Source organism: Vollenhovia emeryi, unplaced genomic scaffold (genome assembly GCF_000949405.1).
Source record: "Vollenhovia emeryi isolate VEMERY1.0 unplaced genomic scaffold, V.emery_V1.0 DF939189.1, whole genome shotgun sequence".
In the NCBI taxonomy this organism is placed as follows: Eukaryota; Metazoa; Arthropoda; class Insecta; order Hymenoptera; family Formicidae; genus Vollenhovia; species Vollenhovia emeryi.
Window position 1 is genome coordinate 793,038 of NW_011967177.1, and position 25,050 is coordinate 818,087.

The 25,050-nt window shown below is 48.0% G+C and overlaps 1 protein-coding gene across 6 annotated transcripts in view; it reads left to right on the forward strand.

Moving 5' to 3' along the window:
* Nucleotides 1-25,050, forward strand: part of LOC105562410 (protein Tob1-like) — a 120,828-nt gene that overhangs the window by 68,698 nt on the left and 27,080 nt on the right. Inside the window, exon 1 of one of the 6 annotated variants that reach the window (XM_012013226.1) lies at nucleotides 11,290-12,186. The exons of the other annotated variants lie outside the window; for them this stretch is intronic. The gene's annotated coding sequence lies outside the window, so the exon portion shown is untranslated. Of the gene's footprint in view, nucleotides 1-11,289; nucleotides 12,187-25,050 lie in introns of those variants that run through there. 6 annotated transcript variants of the gene reach the window in all.

The window sequence follows — 25,050 nt, forward strand, 5'->3', positions numbered from 1 at the left end:
ATATGCAAGTTATACTCGCGATAATTTACGTGTTACATTTGCAATTGATACACGGTACGCGTAGAAGTTAATTGGTGCAAAGTGTGAGTTGATTAGAGTTGCGCACGCTGAAGCATTTTGACAGGCCGGCATTTGTACTTCGACGATCAAATGAATAATCGCGATCGACTTGGCGCGTCGCGATACAACTTATATCGTCGTACGGATCGTTAGAAGCCATCAGGCGGACACCGAGAGGTACGACGAACGACAGTAGTAGTGTAATCTATTTCTCGTGCGAAATAAATCGGGTTTTATCGTGTTGATAACAGTCAATCCCGGCCAAAAGGCCGCCGGACTACCGTTCAATAAGAATTCGTTAGTCGATCTGGGATCCGTTATCGTTTGGCGAGGTGAAGTTGAAAATATCGCGTCCGCTTTCGATCGCGCAACTCTTTTTATATATCTCTCACCGGAATAATATCGTTTTGTCTCCTTTCACCTCATTTGCAAGCTATATCTGATTGCGAATTCAGAGTCGGGACTCTGAAAAGTTTCGTGTCCGAGATGAAGCGATCGAGAGAGAGAGAGAGAGAGTTTCGAACTCTTTTATCACGTTGGTGCAAAACACTTGTCGTTTTTACATCAAGCTTTGTGTATCAAAGAAAGTTAGGAAACTGAAGTTCCTCGGAAAGGAAATAGAAAAATTTCTCTCCGAACTAATAAAACAATGTGCTCAGGTCCCCGATGGCAATTTCTCGCATCGATTTTATTAAAGTTGCGTTGTTTTCAACTGCATTCGACAAACATTACACGATCAACACATTTTCAATTAACGTACACTTCTGTTATTTCTCGTATGCCTTTATTATTCTGTGCAATTATTAGAGATCGAATAGATGAAACAGCCGGTTTTATCTATCGATGTCGTTGTATCGCCAAGTTAAAAAATGAGTATTTAACATATTGAGCGAATCGCGCCGCTAATTTTATTCTCACGCGTTTTAGTTGTAATGCACGGAGAGAATTTTCTATGAAAATTTATCCCGAAAATCATGTGATTGTAGGACAACATGGCATTTTGAAGAACTTTGTAAGAGTTTTATCAAATTTCACCATACATTTCGTTGTCGCACGATTACGCAGTTTTCAGGACAAATTTTAGGAGCAGATTCTCTCCGTATGGAGGTCTGCTTTCGCGCTTTTTTCCAAATTGTCATCGAATACAAATTTCGTCAATTTCGCACTGGTTAATTGAATCCGTCACGTTCAATTGTGTCGCAAACAATCCTTCGACTAAACGACACATTGTACACTGTGACCCACTAATCGTGGAACCTTGGACGCATTGGACTGCCGCAGGTACGTTGTGCGCAATATTTCAAACGTTCGAAGGTCGATCGGCAACCGATCGATTATTAGCGCGAGTCAAGTGACACGTCCATAGATGCCAATGGTAACTTTCCTTTTTAGCTGCCGCGCGACACATCGCCTCCTACCTCATCGTTCATACCGCGTTAGTGCGGTACAACGAAAATCATTCAGCGCCATTGTTGTCAAGGATAACATCTTTTGTTAACTTGACGTCACCCAAAGTGACCAATTCGTTTTGTGCTATTCAAGATAAATTGTTTATACGTCAATCTTGTCTCTGCTTCGAATAGCCTTAGGCTGGATTCACACCTAGGCAGAAAAACAGAAAGCAGAAAAGCAGAAGCCAATCAGAAATCGCGTTGGTAGTAAACAGCGTACTCCGCTGGCAGAAAGTGGAAACTGTCGATTATCAGCGACAGTTCTGGATTGGTTCCGATTGGATTTCTGCTGTTCTGCTTTCTACTTTTCTGCCTAGGTGTGAATCCCAGCCTTGGCGAGCGCAAAAAGGGACCAATTCGTTTTGTGTTATTCAAATTGTTTATACGTCATTCTTGTCGCTGCTTCCAATAACCTGGCCGTCGTCTCAGGCTGGATTCACACCTAGGCATAAGAGCAGAAGGCAGAAGCCAATCGGAAATCGCGTTGATAGTAAACAGCGTACTCCGCTGGCAGAAAGTAGAAACTGTCGACCACCAGCGACAGTTCTGGATTGGTTCCGATTTGGACTTCTGCTGTTCTGCTTTCTGCTTTTCTGCCCAGGTGTGAATCCAGCCTTGGCGCACGGTAAACATACACAAACTGCCCTTAGTTGGACAGTCCGGCAGAAACTAATCCACTGGCAGAGAACACAATTTGACCGAACTGTAGGAACCTAAATCGATGCAGAATGTTTAACGAGAGGCTCTTAAATCCGGCAGATCACGTTAGGCGTCGCCGTTAATCGATCGCCGAGCTAAAAGAACGTTTGATTAATACCGAGTGGCGCGTTGGTATCAACGTCGTTAAATCGCGAGAGCGATACTACGCTCCGAATTACATAAGCGACAAGCGACGGCATTCGCCATGGTCGTTTTCGCGAGAGACCTCGGTGGGAGCCGCCGCCGCCGCCGCCGCCGACGGGAGTCAAGAGCTCGATTGCTCTCTGATAAGTACGCGCCAATAATCGATAATCGCATTTCAGGTTTGCTGCATGATCGCGCGCTGTTATATTCCTCTACGCTCGACATCACCGCTCGACGGATCGTCTCGTCGGCGCGCTTGTAACACTTTTACTTTTTATCGTCAGCGCGTCCCCGGACGCTTTCGGAATCGCTCGGGGGGAAAAAAAAACCTAATTTTGCAAATGAATTCACCGCGCGATAAGTACGATATCTCCCGCGCGAGCGTTTCTCGTATTCATCGTATGCAATCGGCCAAATCGTCGTCGATAAATTAGCCGCTTCCTCCGAGGCGAGCCATGCATCAAATCCGCATTTTTCCGATGCAAGAGCCGCTTCGAGCCAACTATTTTTAACATACGCGCGCACTTTGCGTCTTCGCGAAAACGACACGAACGGATCGTTCCGTCCGTTATCGCTCTTGAAAAATGACGGGCATATTGCTGGACAACAACACGGCCGGCGTTTGTATTTTTCATCGAGGGCTCCTTTCTTCCGTCGAGACGCGAATAATAAAACGAAGCTACGGAAATAACATCGCCGCGCGGACGCGGTGCTTCAACAATTGCGAAATTTTCTTCAGTCTGCCCGGGTTATTCCCGTGTTCATGAATGGCGAGGGTCCTATTAAAGGTTGTGCGCGGGGAAGGCGAGAGAGCCGGAGTTGGAGCTCGCCGGTCGCCGCGCCGCGCCGCGCCGTTGCGGTCTACGCGCGACGCTCGCAATTGCATCGCCGTTGCGTAATCCGCCTCGTGAACGTACGCGGGCCGTGCGTGTGAGTGGCTGCGCAAGAAGGTCCCGAGATGACCGTGGCCGAGCCGGCATACGCCGGTAATATACTGGTGCCTGGCGTGGCCCCCGCGTGCACGGGCACACGTGCGCCGTGCGCGCACCGCCCCGCGCGCGGAATCGGTTAATTTCGCGCCATGAGAGGCCACGTATCGCGCGGCAAAAATGGTAAAGTCCCCCGGTTCGACCTCCTTCGAGGATCGTTGAAGAACGCGATTACTGTACAATGAATCCGGCTAGCGAAGGAAATTGGGATGTTAGAAATTTGCGGCGTCAACTTTTCTAGCCTTTGGAAACATAAAAACACAAAGTGACAAATGTATAAGTAAAGTTGATAGTTTGTTAGGTTTAGGCTCGTATATATTTCACGCTTACGAATAAATAGATACAAAATAAGTATTAAAAAGTGGGATTTTTTGCGTAACGTAATTACAAGAAAATCGTACAATTCTTTTCCGACACAATAAAAATTACTTCTCATTCTCGGCTTGTAAAGGACGCGAGACATATTTTGATATCCTACGTGATACGACGACTTGCTCGTCATATGAAGATTGCGATATATCAAAATCCTCACAGCTCTTATCCCTCGGAAACAGAAGCGCGAATTTAAGGCACAATCGCGAATCTAACCGCCACGTGGAGAACGCGTACCGTTTAAATCCCAGAATGCAACGGACGCTGAACGCATCCGAGCTTAATAGCCTCGTAAGATCTCGCCGGAGCAATTCGATGACTCGCTCGTATCGTGACGAGAGGCCGACGAGAGAATGCTACGTCATTTCGTAATAGCGCGCGACTCAGCAACTTTGTACGGCAAACGTCGCTTATTTAGAGAACCGGCGGTGCAGCAACAACAGCGAGAAAACAATGACGGGCGGCGGTGCCGCTCCGCGATCTATCCGACGGAATCCCGGGACCTTGAGCGCGAGCACTCGCTCGTTGGCACGTCCCTGGGCTGCAAACAGGAACACGACGATTATCCGGCAAATGAATGAGATCGAGTGAACCGACCGACCGACCGACCGACCGACCAACCGACCGACCGACCGACAGACCGGCCAGCTGACGCGTTCTCGCGTACGCGTGCAACCAGCCGAGCCGAGCGAAGCTTGAAGAACGCGCCTCGGGCCTGGACTTCATGAATGGCCAGCGCGTACTCGCTCAAGCGTGGCCTCGCGTCACGTCCGAATTACGCGCGCGTGTCTTAACAACATCGCGCAGATATCGGCGCGATTGTTCGTCCTGTCCGTGAGTCAGATTGCCGCGCGCGGGGGTCTTCGCCGAAGCCGACGCTTCCGACACTCGAGCGGCCCGACGACAGCGATATTCGTGGGGTGGGCATGCATCTAAGTTTTGCAACAACGCCTGGAATATTGAGCAACTCACAATGATCAAACCTTTGGTAACATTGTCGACATCTCTCGAGTAATTTCTACAGCGTAATGAATATGCGCGAGATGGACCGCGAAACGCTCGCATCTCCACTGGTGGCGCCTCAAGCCTGACTTACAATGCGCTCTTTGCGTCTCGAAACATTCCGTTATAAGTACATTAAAACGCTTTAAAACTTTGTCGACAACATACGATTTATATTTATCAACTTGCACAAATTCTTTAAACGTACTTATCGGCTACAAAATAGAATGTTTCTAGACGCAACGAGCGCATTGTAAGTCAGGCTTCAGAGATCGTAAAAGTCGCTCGCATGTGAATGCCTGCACGCAGAAAAATATATACTACCTGCAAGTAAAGATTATTTGTTCCAAGTATTTGATAAGTTTATATATCCGCAAATCTATCATAATGTCGTCGCAAGTGTTATATTTCCTCGAAACATATTCTGGTTCTTAGTAAGTCTAGTATTTCAAACAAGAATACATAGAATTATTTGAAGCAAAACAATTTTGTTTCTTCTGATTTTATTAAAAGAAGCATACGGAATTCTTCAATAAGTTTTATAATTTTCTTCAAAGAAGAATAAATTCTTTCTTTGAGTATAAGATGGCAAGCTTTTCTAAGACTAGTAACAAGTATATCTTAAAACTATTATTAAGAAAATATTCTTTGTTAAAGCAAACTATTACTTAAACGGAATAAAATAAACCGAGTAATTACTTTTCTTGACTGTACAATAATATTTTTCTGTGTGTGCGCGTGCGAAATGTCCAGATTGTTCCCTCATTCTATGTAATCTGGATCGATTCTCTCTCTCTCTCTCCTTCTCTTTAGAAATAGTCTTTAGAATTCTTCGGAAAGAATAGATATTTAGGATCAGCGGCGGATTCAATCTCCGTTTCTGGATTCCTTCGCTCGATCTCTTACTCCGCATTCAGGCGCGAGATAATCGAAAAGAGATGAGTCGCGAAGGTCGCGAACGCTTCAAGTTTGCGTATGTCGCGTGTAATACTTGCCGTGCTTCCGCGCCGATACGATTACGTTGTCGCATTGCCGTCGCCGTCGTCGTCCGGTTCCTTTACGGTTCTTACGCAACGCGCGTGTAACGCGCGGATATGATTTCCGTTCGCGGCAGAAACGCCCCGTTCCTCTCGCGCGTTGCGTATCGCGTTACATAAGACGCAAAAACGAGACGCGTTCGTGCATGCGCTCGGATCTGCGCACCTTGCGACAATCGGACGTTCCGAAACGATGCGTTTCCAGCTTGCACTTTCCGGTACTTTCCAAAACGTCGCGCGCCGCGCCGGCCCGACGATGCGCCGCCCGTCGCGAAGGACTCGGTTTCTATTTCTCTAATGAATAATTCAATGGGAAGTTAAACCAGACTCGTATCGCGCTTGTCGCACGGGACAAATGTTTGTTATTGTCATATCGAATCGGCAAGTCGATAGAATTCTCACTCGTCGCTCGCGTCGTGCTCTTCTTAAATTAATTCCATTTCATGTGAATAAGAAACGGCAGTGGATTGATTTGATTTTATTTCGTCGCGATTGTTAACCGTACTCCATTGTTTGCTCCTGGATAATTGCTTTAGCAGCTTTCGATTCTTTGGCGTTGCACATCGCGCCAAATATGACTCGGTAAACTAACTTTTTTTTTTTACAAATGGTACACTGAGAAAAATGGTCGATTAAATATAATTGGATAATCCAGTTACATAATAACAAACGGGTATATTCAAATTGTATATCCGATGAAAAATAAGATCGGTTTGTCAATCAAATTTTATCGGTAACTGCATTTCATCAGATAAATTTCATCGGATGTATCCATAATATAATCGAAAAGCGTAATGGGAAAAATTAACCATCGGAAACACTATTTAATCGGGTTTATCCGATGGAAATTTTTCTCATTGTAAACGTCGCGTCAATTTCTAGTGCAATCCGAACGCGATGCGTGCACGGCGCGGTCGCGTTTTCCTCACAAACGATAACGCCGGCGCAGTCGGCGCAGTACGATTGCATTTATCGGTCACAGGGACTTCACATGCGTGCCGAGTGAATCACAACGTGTCTTGATTATAACCGCGATCGCGACACCGAGTCGTTTTCTCCAATTCTTCCGATCGCGCCAAGGTCCGTCGGCGCGCAGAAAAATCGCTCTCGGACGCAGATCGAACCGGGCGCGACGCGAGGCGCAATCGCAATTCGAGTTATCGTCGAGCGCATAAATTTCTGGCGTCAACACGGTGGCGTGAGCGAGAGACCGCGGGCATGCATTGTCTAGCGCTTTTACGACCGCGAAGTAGCGCTTATCGTTCGGCGTATCGTTCGTACCGAGCGTCTTATCTTCGCGCGCACTCCTCACATTATTCATGTACCGACAATAAGCGATACACAGCGCGTGTGTTGCATCGAACGTTTCTCTCCGCCCGTCCATTTCCTCCTCCGAGTCATTTGCGACCCGGCGACGGTCGCGGCGCGCCACGAGCGCAGCTCGTACGACTGCAATTTCGACCACGCGACATTTGCCCCTCGAATCTCCTCGGACATGACTCTCGTATTCGCGATTTACATCTCGCATTCTCGTTCTCGCCGAGATTGCTACGGCACCGTTCGCAATCGACGTTATCACGAGCCGTTAATCGCGGAAAATTTTTTAATATCTGCAGCCGAATTCCGGACGACTGGGAATGTGTCAGTCTTCGCGATATTTCTATTTATTTCTTTGTTGTTTTTTTTTGTTTTTTTCCTTTATTCGAGCGCGCAAACCGGAGCCCGTCGAAATGCGCACGTGACCACGTTCGTATTTCGACACGCAATTGTTACGGGCAAATATTTGGCATTGCCTATTCGCACGCGAGAAGCTCACTTCCCGCATCCCGAAACGTATATTTCCCCCGCCCCCCCGTTTCTTTTTTTTCGTCTCGCCTCCCTTGCTTGCTTGCCCGCCGGGCGATTTCCCCCAATTTATTTTTGTCGCGAGCGCGGGCTGGTTGCACGCGGAAAAAAATGCGCGCCGCGCACGAATACGTTGATGAATCTCTCTCTCTCCCTCTCTTTCTATCTATGCATCTATTTCTATCTATCTAGCTATCTCTGTCTTTCTCGGTGGCGTCGGTGGATGGCGAATTGCCTCGTTGACCCGCGGAAACAAAATTGCAATATCGCGAGAAGGAAATCGGTCGAGGCACCGACCCGTTATTTTTCATATTTGCAGAGAGGGTCGGGGCGACGGGGAGAGAAACGAGAGCGAAGAAATAACTAATGCGGGACGATATCGGGGCTGCAGCTCCGAATCTAAATTGGCCGGCCGAAGCTCCGTTATTGGAGATACTAAACATTCCCGGTTCGAGGAAGGGCCCTTAATGGTCGTAACTGCCGACCCTGCGGGTAGGATCGGCCCAGGATCGCGAGAAAAGTGGAAACACCGCGCCGCGATGTATACGGGCGTAGGAAGACGTGAGCGGAAGCGCGATAAGGCGGCAGCCGCGTGACGTATACAATCGCGGCGATGGGCAAAGCGCGCGCTGCCGCGCCGAGGTCGCGCCGCGATCGCACGTGTCGGTTTGCTTCTCAACCCCGCAAATTGCGCGGTAAAATTTCACGGATGCGCATGTGGGCGCACGACTCGCGCCGTGACGACGAAATTACCCGGAGATTCCCGGCCGAGGAGGAAAGAGAAACGTCGCGTACCCGCTCGGTAGTCGGGTTTCCCACGATGAACGTGAGATCTCGCATTTACCTTGTGCTAGAACAGATTAAACTGAGTCGAAAAGTCCTGTACCATTTTGCACTGTTCGCAATAGTTTACGAGTTATTAATTATTAAAAGTCCCTGTCTTAGCCCGGCCTATCGCCCAATTCAAGCGCGCGGCGGGATGCGGCCGTCCCGCGTTTGGCGTTGCTAGGCGCGCGCTTGAATTGGGCGATAGGCCGGGCTAAGACAGGGACTTTTAATAATTAATAACTCGTTAACTATTGCGAACAGTGCAAAATGGTAGAGGACTTTTCGACTTGGCCTAGTTCTCTCTATCCGCAAATAAGAGGTGAGACGGGTATTACATAACACCCTGTATATCCACATATTTAGTTGCTGATAATGGACTGTCTTATATGTACTATGTGTTACTTGCTCGAGATCTAGCTGAGAGGTGAAGACGGACGGTGGTACAGACAGCGAAACGACCTGCTGACCGATCGTAACCGACACAAATATCATTCGTTTACCAAAGTCAAGCAAACGTGAAAGCACCGTTACATATATTCGAACTAATTACGTGAGTAAAATAAACCGGTGTCAAATGAGATGTAACAGGACCTGAATCTGAATCTAAACGCGCGTTCTTAAACTCATTACAAAAACGTGCCGCGACCATTCTGTCCATCACCCGACGTGTCTCGACGATACGTAATCCGCGAGAGAGGCGTCGCTTTCGCGTCATTGTCCCCGGCTCGCGGCGCGAACAACGAAAAGGTCCCGGCGGGCGAAACGGCGTACGCCCGGAGGTGAATTCGCGCGCCCGGATCCGAGGTGCGAGTCTACGCTCGCACGAAGCGGCGAAACGATTTACAATCGCTCCCGCGCGCCGCGGCGAGAGCGAGCGTGTCGCGCCGCGGTGCCGTGCAACGGCGGCACGGCATCCCCTCGTTATCGCGGACAGACAAAACGTCTCTCGAGAAAGGGACTCGTTTCTCCGGCCGCGGCGGCGTTGAATGCACGTCGGTGAACGTCGGCGCGCGCGCACCTCGCGCAACCTCGCTCTTGGTTCATCGCGGAAGTCCCGATATGCATCTTCTTCCTGTAATTTTCCTCTCTCGCGCTCGCGAGCGAGTTGCGCTTTGATTCGCGCTACCTGCGCGCCGGCGGCGGAAGTCAGAAATTAAAAGGATACTGATGTGATTCTGCATATTTCGCATCTAGAATTGTCAATTCATGCACATTTGTGTAATATCCTACAAATTATGCTGTGTATTATTTTGTGTACAGACCGACGGTGTTCCACTAATCGGACTAGATCAGAGAACAGCATGGCATCGTTGAAATTAAGTTTAGAAGCCTAACAAAAAATCTATTCACACGAATAAGTTGTAGGTTAGGTAACCCAGTGAATAGATTTTTTGTTAGGCTTCTAAACTTAATTTCAACGATGCCATGCTGTTCCCTGATCTAGTCCGATTAGTGGAACACTGTCGGTTTGTACACAAAAGCCACGTAATTTGTATATCGCACAAGTGTTTTCATGAATTGACAATTCTAGGTGCAAAGGGTGCAAAAAGTGCAGAATCACTCCAGCATCCCCTTGAAGAACTCGACGGTGTCGTGTGGCCGATTCCGTAAAGCTTCTTCTACGATGGACGCAAGGCGGTAAACCGCAACGCAAGAAATCGACCAATCGCCAGTCAAATACGAGAAGAATGATCGACTGTCATTAGCCGATTTCTTGCATTGCAGCTTCGGGCCTAAGCAGAATGGCTGTCTTGTTCTCTTTAGGCAATGTTTTATGTTTTAAACCTTTGCCTTAAAGTAACGCACAATAACTGTCTCGTGACTTAAGAGGACAGCCATTCTGCTCAGGCCCTTAGCGTCTTGCGTTTTGCCGCCATTGTAGAACAAGCTTAACGCAGTTCTCGCGCCGTCTCGTCGTAGCTAAGAGCTTTCGAACTTGATCTTTCGCCATCCGTTGTTCTTCACGTCTAGAGTTCCCTTTCTCGACGTATCTCTGTAGATACATCGAAATATTCGTGGCACTCCACGCTATGAAGCGCCGAAGCCTTAAAATTTGTAATTTTCCATCGTGCATATTCGCGTAAAGTACATTCGTCCCTCGATTTACGCGGAGTATTTGTTCTACATTATTTTTTTTAACCGCGGAAATAGAGTCTGCATGGTAAAAGAAATAATAAAAGAGAAAATATACCGTATACCGTACTGTACTAACAAGGTTCTGCGTCTCCTGCTCGATTCTAGTTTCATTTTCCGTATAAACGGGAGAATTTTTACCGCATAAAGAGGAAAGCCGTATGAAAAGTATTGCATCGCGTATATTAAAAAATTTTGTACGTCGCGTTAAAGTGTTAAGTATCGAGCGATCTCTTTCGCGAGGTCGTATCTCGATTTTTTTCGCAATTTCCGGTTTTTCCGCTCAAACGCTTATTCCGCACCAGAATTAATGTCTAAGCAGAAAAACCGGAAATTGCGAAAGAATCGAGATACGACCTCGCGCAAAATATCAGTCGATATGTACATCGAAGGGAGGGGGGGGGGGGAAAAAAAGGTAAAAATGGGATGTCAAGGTGCGGAAAGAGAAGAAGCAAGACGGACGGACGGAAGCAAATAATCGTATTTCGGGGGAAAATCCGCTCGGGGAGCAACGCGAGGGAGCGCGCGTAATCTGAACAGCCGGGCGTAGTAAAAAAATCTGAGATAACGGCGTGCGAGGTGGCGAGACCGAGAGGCGGCAGCGAGCGAAGCGGCCGGCGCTCGCCGACGCGACCGCGCCGCCGTACTCCGGAGCAGTCCGGCGTTTCGGAGCTCCGCTCCGCGTCCTTGCCAGCGCTGCCCCCACTCGGTGCCGAGGCCCGCGAGGAGTGGGGCGGCCTCGCGTCCCCACCGCGCGGACGCGCCTCGCCACCCTCTCCTCCGTGCCGCGCGCTATGTAAGAGCCCGCACATGTTACCCCGCGTTCCAGTCTCGCAGCGGCACTCGCGAGCGTTGTTTCGCACATCGGTAGCGCGCGCGCGGTACGGCACGGATCGCCTGGCGGGCAGGAGGGGGCGATAAAACGCTCTTTCTCTCTCTTTCGCTCTGTACCACCTCTCGCGGAGCGCGCGGTAACACAGAGGGAGAGAGACACCCACGTAACTGCGGAGACACTCTGCGCGCACAGGTACCGAGGAGCGGGGAGGGCCCCGGTGTATGTGCGTGCGTGTATGCATTGTGTGCGTGTGTGTACGTCACGTGTACGCGTGCGCGCGCGACGAGTTCCCTTTTCAGTGCCTCGCGGAGAGCCGTCGCGACCTCGTCGTCGAGTCCGCCACGTATACGCCGAAGGCCGGAGGAGCAGTTAATCGGGCGGAGTGATAGGAGCGAAGAGGAGGAGAGGAGCGCGCAGTCCGCCGCCGCCGCCGTCGTAGTAGTTTCCGTGCCCACTCAGCGTCCCGGCATCGCGGCACTCTTCCCTTTTCCACCTCGTTTCACCCTCTTTTCCTCCCCCCCTTCTTTTTTTTACTTTTGTACGCACGAACCGCCACGCAACTCGGCGCCCCCGCGACGCGTAGTGGAATCACTCGAGTGGGAGGCACTTGCCCGCGCGCCGTCGACTGACCCGAGTGTGTTTGAGAGAGAGTGCGGAAAGAGGAGCAAGTTCCGTTCTCCCGCGGCCGACTCTCGCGGTGTGGATAAATCGCGCGAGACGGAGGGACCGAAGGGAGCGCAACCTCGACGCCCTCGGGATAGCGGAGAAACGAGCGAGCGAGAGACACACACGTGAGTATCCCGGCGAGATATTCCGAGGCGCGCGCGCGGTCGTTTCGTAAGCCTCGGCCTTCCGTGGCCTCCTCGCGCGGGATGATCTTGACACGCGCGCACGTGGGTGCGACGGGACGACGTAACGCGGCGGTGCACGCGCCGCATACCGCGCGTTGCGTAACCGCGCATTCCTTTTTTTTTTCCCCCCCGCGAACGACGCAATCGGGGGAAGGGATGCCGCGAAAGTCGCGGAGCAAAGTCGAGCAGTGCGCCGTTGAGCATTTGTTATCTTCGCCGGTTAACGTACAGTCCGGCTCGCCGATGGACCCAGAGGCAAAGAGCGATCTCCTACGGTTTTCCGCGGTCCCTCGCGTCTTGTCTCCCCGCTCGCGCGATTTTCCGACTCGCGCCACGCGAAACGGATATTCGCGCGCCGCTCGGTACCTCGACAAGCGCTTATCTGCCGCTTGTCACCCAATGCGAATGCGATAAGCTCGCGGCCGAACCACAGGCTTACGTAAAATTACGACCGCATTAATTGCGCAGAAAGCTGGCCGGGTGACATTTCTCGCCCCGCGGGCTCATCCTATTGCGGAGCTCGGGGCTCGCCTGCTGGCTCTTAAGGTCGTTCTACATTGACCGTATCGTAGCGTCGCAAGCGTCGCAAATCATAGATTCGGCCAATCAGCGTTGACTTATAACTAGTCTACGACCCTTGCGACGCTAAGATGCGACTAATGTAGAACGACCTTTAAGGAAACGTTGCAAGCTGATTGGCCACCCGCGTGGTTTTCGGAGCAGCGTTTTCGCATACGTTTCTTTTTCGAGTGAATTGAAGAATCGAGGCACCTGGCTCCAACCAGAAGTTTCTGGAGCGTCTCGGAAAAATTAGCCGACAGTCCGACTAGAATGGCGTAACCACGCGTCATCGACAAACCGTCGGTCAATTGTCATCGTGCGTCCTCAGTCGGCGACCGGCGCGGCGCGGCACGGCGCGGCGCGTGTGGGGGTACGAAATTGTTTCGCAGTTTCGCGACATCGATCCGCGAAAGGTGGAAAGTAACGAGGAGAAGGCGCGCTTGCTGTTAGATTCGCGGCCGTCGTCGGTCCGAATAATCGCTCGCGACGAGCGCGGACTGTGGCTCTCACGCGCGCGCGCGCTGCGTGACGCCGCGTGTGGTGCGCGCGTGCACGCGGTTGCGTGCTGTTACGTGACGAGCGAGCCGCGCGCGGCTCCGGGTTCCGTGCCACGCCGACGACGATGTGTAGGTACACGTATATCCGTGACGTAATACGCCACGCCGTCGCCGGCTGCTCGATTTTACTCCGTTCCGCGGCCGCAATTATGTAGCGCGAGAACAGGTGACGACAGTCGCGCGGCCTTGATACCATATCGCGTGGCTTCACGAAAAGCACAAAACGCGGGTGGGCGTACGGGAATCCTTCCCGCTGAGTGTCTCTAAAGCCAACGGCACGCGATAGGGCGAAGCCTTGCTATTTCTACTATTTCCCTTAAGGCCAGTTTCACAAATATCGGCTGACTGCTAGCCGAAGGTTAAGTGATTCCCCCGTCTCTTCTTAAATAATAAGACGGAAAAGGATAGGGAGTCGACTGAACTCTGGTTAACCGACGTTTGTGAAACTGGCCCTTGTTCAGATAAAATTAAGTATGTGAGCGAGAAGGATTTCGAGCGTGGACCTGGATAGTTGGAAGAGCCATTCGCCCGGCAAGCGCAAGACCCCAGGGGCTCGATTCTTGAGTTTATTCGAAGGAGAAACGTAGGCGAAAATTCTGCTCTTACAGAAAGGTTGCAAGTTGATTGGCTACTCGCATGGCTTTAACCAATAGGCTTTCAACTTTTCTGTCAGAGCAGAGTTTTCGTATACGTTTCTTCTTCGAATGAATTCAAGAATCGGGCCCCAGGTTCGAATCCTGGTCTAGTCGTTCGACGAGAAAAATAACAAGTGACGCATCTTAGTGCCTACACCCACAGAAAGAATTCCACACTAAGAAAAATTTTCATCGGATAAACCAATTAAATAGTATATCCGATGGTTAATTTTTCCGATTACGTTTTCCGATTAAATTATGGATATATCCGATGAAACTTATCCGATGAAATGCAATTACCGATGAAATTTGATTGAAAAACCGATCAAATTTTTCATCGGATATACAATTTAATCGGACATATCCGTTTGTTATCATGTAATTGGATTATCCGATTATATTTAATCGGACATTTTTCTCAGTGCACTGACCAAAGTCTTGTACACTAATGCCCAGTGGGCATTATTTTATCTTTGTAATGCCCAAACTAACGCCCAAAAAATGTTTAGTAATGCCTAGTACACACAGAAAAATATTGTTGTGCAGGCAAGAAAAGTAATTACTCAGAATATTTTCTTAATAATAGTTTTAAGATATACTTGTTACTAGTCTTAGAAAAGCTTGCCATCTTATACTAAAAAAAAGAATTTATTCTTCTTTGAAAAAAATTATAAAACTTATTGAAGAATTCCGTATGCTTCTTTTAATAAAATCAGAAGAAACAAAATTGTTTTGCTTTAAATAATTCTATGTATTCTTGTTTGAAGTACTAGACTTACTAAGAACCAGAATATTATATGTTTTGAGTAAGTATGACACTTGCGACGACGTAATGATAGATTTGCGGATATATAAACTTAACAAATACTTGGAACAAATAATATTTACTTGCAGGTAGTATCTATTTTTCTGTGTGTAATACTCATTGTCAGTAATGCTGCAAATCTGTACACCACAATGCCCTCAGCGGTTTCCCCCTCGGCTATTACACTTGTATGTATCATAAAATAGGATCGATATAGCGCCAATCATATTTATTATAGAGAAAGGTATATTTTAATAAAGTGAAAAATTGTAAAATCTAAAATACAATGATAGCACGTATCGTCTTTTGTCGAATTTCGTGGTGCCAACTTCGTGCGTTGTAAGATGGAGGGAAAATTTATTCCAAACGCACGAATATATAAACTTACATTTATATAAGTTACTCTTGTCTCAATATAGTACGCCAGTCTATTCTACTTCGATAGAGGAGAATAAGAATTATTGATTTTACTTCTATACCTATATCTCTCATTTCTATACTAAATGAGATTGTGAGAAATATAAATGCGCGGTTAAGAATATTTTTGTCTCGGTAACAAAAATCTTTTCTGAGGGTGTACGTCCCTGAAGATAGGTCCCTATTTATTACCGTGGACTTAACCGATAAGGTGACCAAGTTCCGATCAGAGGCTCGATCGCGAATCTTGTCTTCTAGCGTGAATCCGCGAAAAGTGAAAAACTTCATTGAAGAATTTCGCTGTTCGTCAAGGAAAGTTTTTCACCTTTCACGAATTCACGCTAGAGGAAAAGATTCATGATTGAGCTCCAGATAACAAATGCGGACCGACAATTTGGTGAGTCGCTAATAAGCGACATTTCAAAGTAATTCACTTCAACTTTCCTCTTTAATATATCTACAGCTTAGCGCTATATTGTCGATATCATGGAAGGCAGAGACGTGTTTTTGCGTCGCCTATTAGCGACTCATCGAATTGTTGATACGCGTTTGGCGATGGGGAAACCGCTGAGGGCATTATGGTGTACAGATTTGCGGCAATACCTGGGCATTACTAAGCATTTTTGGGCATTAGTTTGGGCATTGGGCCTTGCTTGGGCGTTATAAAAATAAAATAAGATAAAATAAGAAAAAATAAGATAAATAAGATGAAGTCCATTGGGCATTGATGTACAAGATTTTGGTCAGCGGTTTCCTCCTCGGCGTTTGGTATCTGATCCGAATTTTGGTCACCTTACCCTACTATGTTTCCCTACTGGATTGCTTACGAGAGCCAATAAGGATGCAGAGTTTTCGACCAGGTGGCTCGAGGCTAAATTCTGATTGGCTCCCGTAAGCAATCCGGTAGGGAAAAATAGTGTCGTGCGCCGTTGGCTTGAAACGACTCGATCGCACGAGAACGCTCTAAATCCAAACGTGCTACTTTTGTACACACGGTGTATTTGGAAATACTTTTTACTTCTTGCCATTTAAAATGACATACGTCGAGTCACACGTCGCGATTTTCAAGGAGCGTGTAAAAAGTGCCTTTACAAAAAACTTACACGTATGTGCGTGTATAAAAACACACTTGGACCCGCCAAGTTTCGAGTGGTCTCGTGCATCACGCGGGGTCCTCGGGTTTCTCGAGTATCCGAAAACTTTTGACGAACTAATCGATCTCGAGAGCATTTTAATATTTGAAGCGTTCACAACGAGGATAAAGTGACCTGGATCTGCGAGATAGAGGGCAAACTAATAATAATAACGCCAAGTGTCCTAAAATAGACAATGTATTTTCAGTAACTTTCAAAACTTTCAGAATATATTATACGAGAGTCTCGGATTTTATAATATCTGATCAATGTTTCAAGATTTCCGTCCTACATTTCAGGCGATTCGATATAACTTGACCACGTCGCTATGTGTAACGCGTTCGGTGCGACAAAGTTCAAAGTGGATAAAGCTTGTTGCTACAATGGACGCAAGCTAAGCCGCGACGCAAGAATTCGGCCAATGACGGTCGATCATTCTTCTCACATTTGACTGTGATTGGTCGATTTCTTGCGTTGCTTAGCGTCTTGCGTCTTGCGTCCATTGTAGAATAACAACGTCAGTGTTTTCTTGACCATATCTGGCATTTTTAATAACAGAGAAAATTTATTGCGAAAAATATTACCTCAGCCAGGGGTTGAACCTGGACCTCCCTACACTCTAGGCAGGCGTCATTGTAGAATAAGTTTAAGCCACACTTTGCGTTTCCCAACTTAATTCCTGCCTTGCCGCGTACATCGCAAATTCTCGCGTAGACGAGCCGCGATCGGGCGAATTCCAATTCGCACTCCCGCGATTCAGCCGAGTCAGATAACGAAACTCGTTTCGCGTTCGTCCCGCGACGTAATCGAGTAAGACGTTAAATAAGCTTCCCGTTATTTGTCCGTTTAAAATCTCGCTGGCAATGAATGCAAAATGCGACTTTATTTATCAACGTGACGCTGAACACGCGAGCGACCGCACCGCCGCGTTTCCGCCTCGCGCGCATATATCGGAAATTTCTTTCGCGCGAACGTGGATAGTTTAGGTATCGAATAACTGGTTTGCGCGAGGCAGCGCGGCGCGAGAGGAGAGAAATAAATCCATTTCTTCCCTCAATTCCATTTAAATTCGCTTTCGCTCTCGGATTATGAGACAGCGAGAGACGCGTCATCGGTTTTAATTCCATTAGTGCCGTCGCACGCTCGCTCGCGCACGCGGGAACAAGACGATTAATTTCTTCAAGGCTTAATCCGTTGAGGACAACAATCTGGAGCTAATGCCGCGTGACTCACAGCTCCTCCGCGTGCGTTCACTTTACGTGAACGCGGTCATTACGGCGTGTTACGCTAGAGTTCGAGATGGAAAGCCGGTTTTTATCCCCGACTCGCGATAGCGTCTGCTATCGAGCTACACGTGTCGACCCACGCGGCGATTATTCGGCGGGATCGACTAGCAAGGCTCGGTTTCACCAAACGTCGCATTACCGTGGTCTAACTGGTGCTCGCTCTGCCATTTGTTTCTCGATCCCACAGACTTCTGCGCTGAGACAAATTTTCATCGGACAAACCATTTAAATAGTGTGTCCGATGGTTAATTTTTCCGATTACGTTTTCCAATTAAATTATGGACACATCCGATGAAATTTATCCGGTGAAATGCAGTTACCGATGAAATTTGGTTGAAAAACCGATAATATTTTTCATCGGACAATTCAATCGGATATATCCGTTTGTTATTATGTAATTGGATTATCCGATTATATTTAATCGGATATTTTTCTCAGTGTATAGTTGTACTATAGCTCAACTTTAGTCGTAGTTTAATTCATGTCTCGTTCCGAGGTAAAACCCGATTCTACAGTGCGCCCTTTACGATTGGAAACGTTCTATTTTTTTTATAAGCAAATCAATACGCTTAAAAAATTTGTCGGCAATGTGCAACGTGTGATTTGTCAACTTGTGCAAATTCTTTAAAGGGGGCTAGCGGCTGGAAAATAGAATGTTTCTAGACGCAAAGAGCACGTCGTAGTTCAGGCTTTAAGCAATGTGTTCTTTGCGTCTGGAAACACTCTGTTTTATATAAGCAAATCAAAACGCTTAAAAAATTTCTCGACGGCATACGATTGTACGATGGTACAAACGTACAATTTATAAACTCGCACAAATTTAAATGTGTTTATCGGCTGCAAAATAGAATGTTTCTAGACGCCAAGAACACATCGTAGATCAGGCTTTAAGCAATGTGTTTTTTGCGTCTAAAAACACTCTGTTTTATATAAGCAAATCAAAACGCTTCAAAAATTTCTCGACAGCATACGATTGTACGATGTGCAAACGTATACAATTTATCAACTCGCACAAATTCTTTAAATGTGTTTATCGGCCGCCGAGGGGAAAACCGCTGACCAAAATCTTGTACACCAATGCCCACTAATGCCCAGTGGGCATTACTTTATCTTATTATCTTCTTTTATCTTATTTATCTTGTTTTATCTTATTGTATCTTATTGTATCTTATTTTATCTTTATAATGCCTCAGCAAGACGTAATGCCCCAAAAATGCCCTAGTAATGCCCGGTAATGCCGCAAATCTGTACACCACAATGCCCTCAGCGGTTTCCCCCTCGTCGGCCGCAAAATAGAATGTTTCTATACGCAAAGAGCGCATTGTAGATGAAGCTTTACAGTTGGGAAGAGGCAAACAATGATTTAAACTTAAAGTCAAGCGACTTTGGTGAAACCGGGTCTAAGTGTCGTTCGCTTTCCAAAGTAAACCGTCGACTTATCGCGCGACGTGTTAACACTCTCGATGATGCTCCCCGCAATATTATTACTTCGCTGTAATCCGAGCAAATGACTTTGCCGAAGACGAAACGAGAAGCCGACGTTCCGCGAAAGCGGAACATTTCCTTTCGCTCCCCGACTTCGTCTCCGCGGAAATTTCTAAACAAAACGGCGCTTACATCAGCGAGAACGAATCGCGCGCGCGCGCGCGCTCGGTGCAGCGAGCTCCGCGAGCGGATACGCAAATTTATTTGCACAGCTGGTACGCATCTATCAATCGCTGCGCGTAGCCTCGCGCCGGAAAAAAAGTCTCGATGTACCGTAAATTCCGTCCGGCCGTGCCGGACTCCGCGCGCGTCGCTTAACCGTTAACGGGACAACACGTCGCTTATCGAGTAAACGCTCGGGCTCCGGCGCTCTGTACGTATCTCTTGGCGGCGCGTACGCGCTTTTCCGGAGCCGCTGCAGATTGCCCCCGCCCCCCGCGAAATCAGATTAACGTCGATTTCCCGTTCATCGATCTTCCCCGCGCTTTCTCTCCACCCCTTTCCCTGCCCATATCTGTCCCGCTCCGCCTCGACTTCTTTCGTTTCCGCTGTAAACAACCGGGCGCACGTTCTGACCGTCCGTCACGGAATTAATCACAGTTTAATTGGAAAATCTCAGCGCGCAAATACGGTCGCCCCGCGGTAGGCAAATACGCGGGGTCGTCGGGAATCGGTGGCAGTCACGTAATATGCGAACTGCATCGACGGTCGCCGCCCGCCCGAGCATGTCGTCGCTCGCGCTCGCAGCGGAATCGATCGACCCACGCACTCCGGGTACACGGAAAACAATTTCCCGGAGCACCTTTCGGGAGTTTCGAGTGGATCCACCTCGGGCGCAGCGCCGGGAGCGGCTCGCGATGAACGCGGTGAGAGCGAGCTTTGATCTTTTTTTTCCTTTCTTCCTGGCGCTAGAGGCTCGTGCCGGCCGCGACGGGACGCGCAGTCGAGTCCTGGTGCCATTTAGATACACCGTCAGCCGTAATTATAATTAAATACTGTAATTATATGAAACACACGCGGAACGAACGGGGGAGGTTGCGTCGACGCTAATGCGTATCTGAATCAGCTTGATCTAATGATTACGGTAATAAATCTACCTTATCTAATGTGACTGCAAGCCTGAAGAGATATCGCATTCACATCTCCATGCAAGTATCAATTCACTAACTCGCCGTGAAAGTCAAACGTCTCCGATGTGATATCATGGAAAGTCTCTCTCTCTCTCTCTCTCTTTCCCCGTTTGAACGGCAACTTTTTCGTCTCGAGCGCGCCGAACACTCTCATCCATCACTGACAAAATCGCTACTCCTGGACGACGTTTCCGCGTGAGAAGCGCGAAATATCCTTTTGTGCGACGCGCGCGCCTGTGTAACTCGCGCCGGCAGGAGCGAGATTATTTCCTCTCTCTCTTTCGCCCTCTCTCTCTCTCTCTCTCTCTCCTGCTGTCTCTCTTGGCGACGCCTTCATTAATTTCGCAGCTGCTTCGCCTAAGAATAACATTGTCGAACGAGAGCGGAATACCGACTCGCGCTCCTTCAATAGAGGATCGTTAATCTTCCATTCTCGCGAGGGCCGCGGCCCGCGCGAGTCCGCCTTTCCGAGTCTCTCTCCGTTATATCGCTGAAGGGGTTATCGCCGCATTCTTCCTCCTCGGATTACGACGATGTGTCTTTTGCGTCAGCGCATCCCGATCAACAATCATCCCGCGCGAGACTTGTTCGCCTAATTCGAGTAGCCGTTTAGAATTCTTCTTCTTCTTCTTCTTTCTCGTGTATTAGGCTTAAGGCCTGTCTTATCCAGTTCTCGTTCTCGTGCTTTGAGCATTTGGTCTTACTTCATCTTCGGTAGGCTGCTAACCTTGCCGAAGGAAACCTCCCATCTGGAGGGCTAAACCCCTATAGGGATATGTGTGGTAAGATAGGGTCTGAGCAGAATGACTGTCTTATACCCTTAAGACAGCCTTAAGATAATGTCTTATGTTTTAAGTCTTTGTCTTGTGGTAACGCAAAATAACTGTCTTACGTCTTAAGAGTACAAGACAGCCAGTCTGCTCAGGTCCACACTCTCGGTGGTTGCCACTTCCCTTCGGGAGATTCCGAAAAAACCAGTGGTGTTCGTGGATTTGAACTCGGATCTTTTTGTTCATTTGTTCGCTAAGCAGCGCACATTTCTCTGCGCCACACTCGCCATCGTTTAGAATTGCCATTTCATATTTATGACCCGACGATCTTTTTCTCATGCGTGGAGAGCGAAAGGAATACGCGCGGTTTTTTCCCCCCTTCTTCCTTTTCTCACGGACACACGACAGGAGACTCGCCGTCCACGAAATTGCCTCATTAAATTCGTATTACTGTCCACCGCTTGTCGTCATACGCCGCACTCGAGTCCAACATAATAATTTTCACATAATAAATATTCCAATTAGGCGATTGCGACATCGTATCGCGCAGCGCGGAAATCCATGCGCTCAAAATTCAACGGATTCTCGACAGATATATTTACGTATCAATTATGATTATTATCGCGTCGCGAGGAATACATTTCGACGATTATTGATATTGATGGACGAGACTCGTAGTTTAGTCGAGGCAGCGGCGACCGGAGAGACGGGAGAGTCGATTGGACGACCGCCAAAGCGAATTATGAAAATTGCCGAAAATTCCTGCGACCCGCGAGTCGCGCGAGTGTTTCCATTGTGTTTTGTCCGCCCGTTATTGCGGGCACGCTGCATTAAGATCCAGCGGGTTGTGACGCGAGCGTGGTTTTATTGATTGTAGAATTGCAGCGCAGGAGCCCAAATGCACAGCGGCACACGCCGCTTTTTTACAGGCCGCGCGCTTCCGCGACTGATGGAAATCGCTTGAATTAACGTACGCGCTCGATATTTTGAAAATAATCTCGGAGCACGCGAAAGTGGGAGTAAAAATTCCCGTCCGACACAAGTTTAGAAAGTGAACCGTGAAAATTCAAGACAGAGAGAGCTGCGCGACTAATTATGGAACGTTCACAAAGTAATTTGTAATCACGACTACGAAGACGCGAGTGAACCTTTTGCTCCAGCGAGAATTCGTGAAAAGTGAAAAAATTTTATCTATAGAGGAAAAGATTCATGATCGAACCCTACACTGAGAGAAATGTCCGATTAAATATAATCGGATAATCCAATTACATAATAACAAACGGATATATCCGATAAAAAATGAGATCAGTTTTTCAAGCAAGTTTCATCGGTAACTGCATTTCATCGGATGTATCCGTAATTTAATCGGAAAACGTAATCGGAAAAATTAACTATCGAAAACGCTACTTAATTAGTTTATCCGATGAAACTTTTTCTCACTGTAGAATTCGACAAAAATTCTCGAAACGCGCGGAAATTGAACTGGCAAAGTACTTGACGTCGTCGCACAGCTGTCGCGGTAATCACGACGCTACTCTCTAAAATTTTTTGAGTGAAATTTTCACTCGAATCATGGTGTCACTGACCACTTAACTCTGTTCGAGTGAATGTTTGGCCCAATAGAGTGAATGAATTGACTCTAAGACAAACGGTGAAGTCGTTGGCACTGGAAAATTCACTTCAACTTAAAGTACGGTGTTCCACCACTAGATGGCCGCCGAACTCGTAAGTAAGTTCACGATGGCCGCTTCAAAAGAGCGGGATTCCCCTCGAAAACATTTAGAGAGTACCAACTACGGACAATGTGATTCGTAGATATTACGTTGACATCGGCGCGTATTCTGTTATACTCGGCGCAAGTATATAGCTGCGTCGCGCCAGCGAGATTTCGGCATCGCCGGCCTGCACTCGGCTCGCTTGAGGGGGATCTGGATTTTCGGAGGGTGTGGAGAAAGCGGAGCGGGGTTAAAGAGAAGAGAGCTCGTTAAGGGCCCTCCGCGAGAAAATGACAGGGTGGCCAAACGAATCTTCAGTTGCCCCGTGGTTAAACGTAATTTGAACCCCTCGCGTCAAGGAGCGCCGCTTCCCTCTTCTTCGGCGTTCTCGCTTATCTTATTCTCGAAACGCTCTCGCGCCGCTACTCCGGCGGCGCAGACGGCCCAAGATTTTCAATTAGTTCGTGGCTCCGCCGCGCGCGATTTTTTTTCGCAGCGTTGCGAGACCTTACCGCGGCCGCCTTCCCTTTCTCGCGATATTTATTTATCGCGCGCCGTCCAATCGCGCGATTTCGCCGCCGTCATCACCTCCGTCAGGTATCGATCCGCTGACGTCGTGGAAAAAGCGGCGACGCGGAGTAGAAAGGGACAGCCGGCTCGGTTCTCCGCCGGCTCGGAGAAATGCCAAACGGATGCCTCTCGAACGCAGCAGCCGATGATCGAGCGACCTACTACCCCGTTTTCCATGCGATTTGCGAGATCCACCAAGTTCAAAGTGGTTGGAGCAAGTCGTGCGTATGCGAGCATTATTGGCTGCCACGTTAGCCGTGGAGGCATATCGCGGTATATCGAACGGAAACGTAACGCGCATCACGTGAGATCCCCTGTACGCCGCGGTCTAAAATTGCCGCGCGAGGTCGAACGTACGCGATCGTAATGGCGATTTCAAGTGCGAACGCGATTAATTGGAAGTAATCTGCGAGCCGCCACCGCTGGAATTCCGTATGCCGCGTCCTGATCTCGCCTCCGCCCGGAATTCCCCCGGAGCGTGTCAGGTGAAATGTTCACGAAGTCGCAGCGTTATCATATTTTTTCTTTCCGCTCGCGACGGGATTGCGAAGAACGCTAACTCATACGCCAGCGTCCGTCACGAGTTACGGGTACAAATATCAGGCTGATAACGAGCCTCGTCGAAGCCGACGGCGGTTGTTTGAACAGTTTGTCAGCGCGGGTACGCGACACGCCTTGAGACGCGGAGCCACGTGGAGCTCTAACTATGTAATTGCCCGCGATCCTTGCACGTGTCATTGTCAAGCGCGTTATTAAGACACCGAACGCTCGTTACGTTTTATCGGTGAAAATAATGATATTTAAATATCACAATTACCGGCTTGATTGTCTTGTCCTGAAATAAGTGGAGCACCGCCGCGAATTGGAGTGTTTCCCCGTTTTATCTCGTCTTTAACGAAAGTGTCAATGTCAGACGGGCGGCGATAAAAAATACTAGTTTCTCGCAATTACATGGCGTATTTACAGCGCGAGACATCGTCCCACGCACGCTATGGCGTAATAATTACATTTCCCATTCCCCGTTGTCAGCCGAATCGATACTGTTGCTGAAGGCGCGAGGATACGTTGCTGCGGGGTATATTGTTGTGAAATCGCGAAAAGGGCGACAACGACGCGCCTTTGTTCGTATCGCGGCTGTTCCATCCGCATTGCGCTCGAATATTCAAATAGCAATTATTCGGACAATCACCTCTGTAATCGGCGCGTCAGCTAAAACAGGAGCGTTACTGAATGCGCGCGTCCACGTGTACGACGACCAAAGTATCGGCAATACGGACACCTCCGGACATATCCCGAGTCGAAATTTTGATACTATTTTGACACTTTTACGGATAATTTACACCTACATAGACCAGCAATAACCTACCTTGATGACATTTTATTTTTTTACTCCTCCTTAGAATCTTTAATTCTAAAAATTTTACCCTGGGTACCCTTGCTGAGGTAATATTTTTCGCAATATATTTTCGGTGTTAAAAACACGTTGTCAGTTATGGCCGATTGAAAGCTTAATTAGTGTTAGTCATTACTGGCGTCAAATAATTCTTGGCGTTATCTAAAAATTTACTTTAGCTCCTACTTAAGAGGACCTACTTTAATGCTAAATTGGCAAAAGTAAAAATCTTACTAGCAGTTTTAAACTCGGTTTTAAAGTAGGAGTAAATTTTGTATTTGCAGTTCGACCTCTTTTACTGTCTTAGGTCCTACTGTATAATGGAATTAAAGGTTCAACATAGGGTC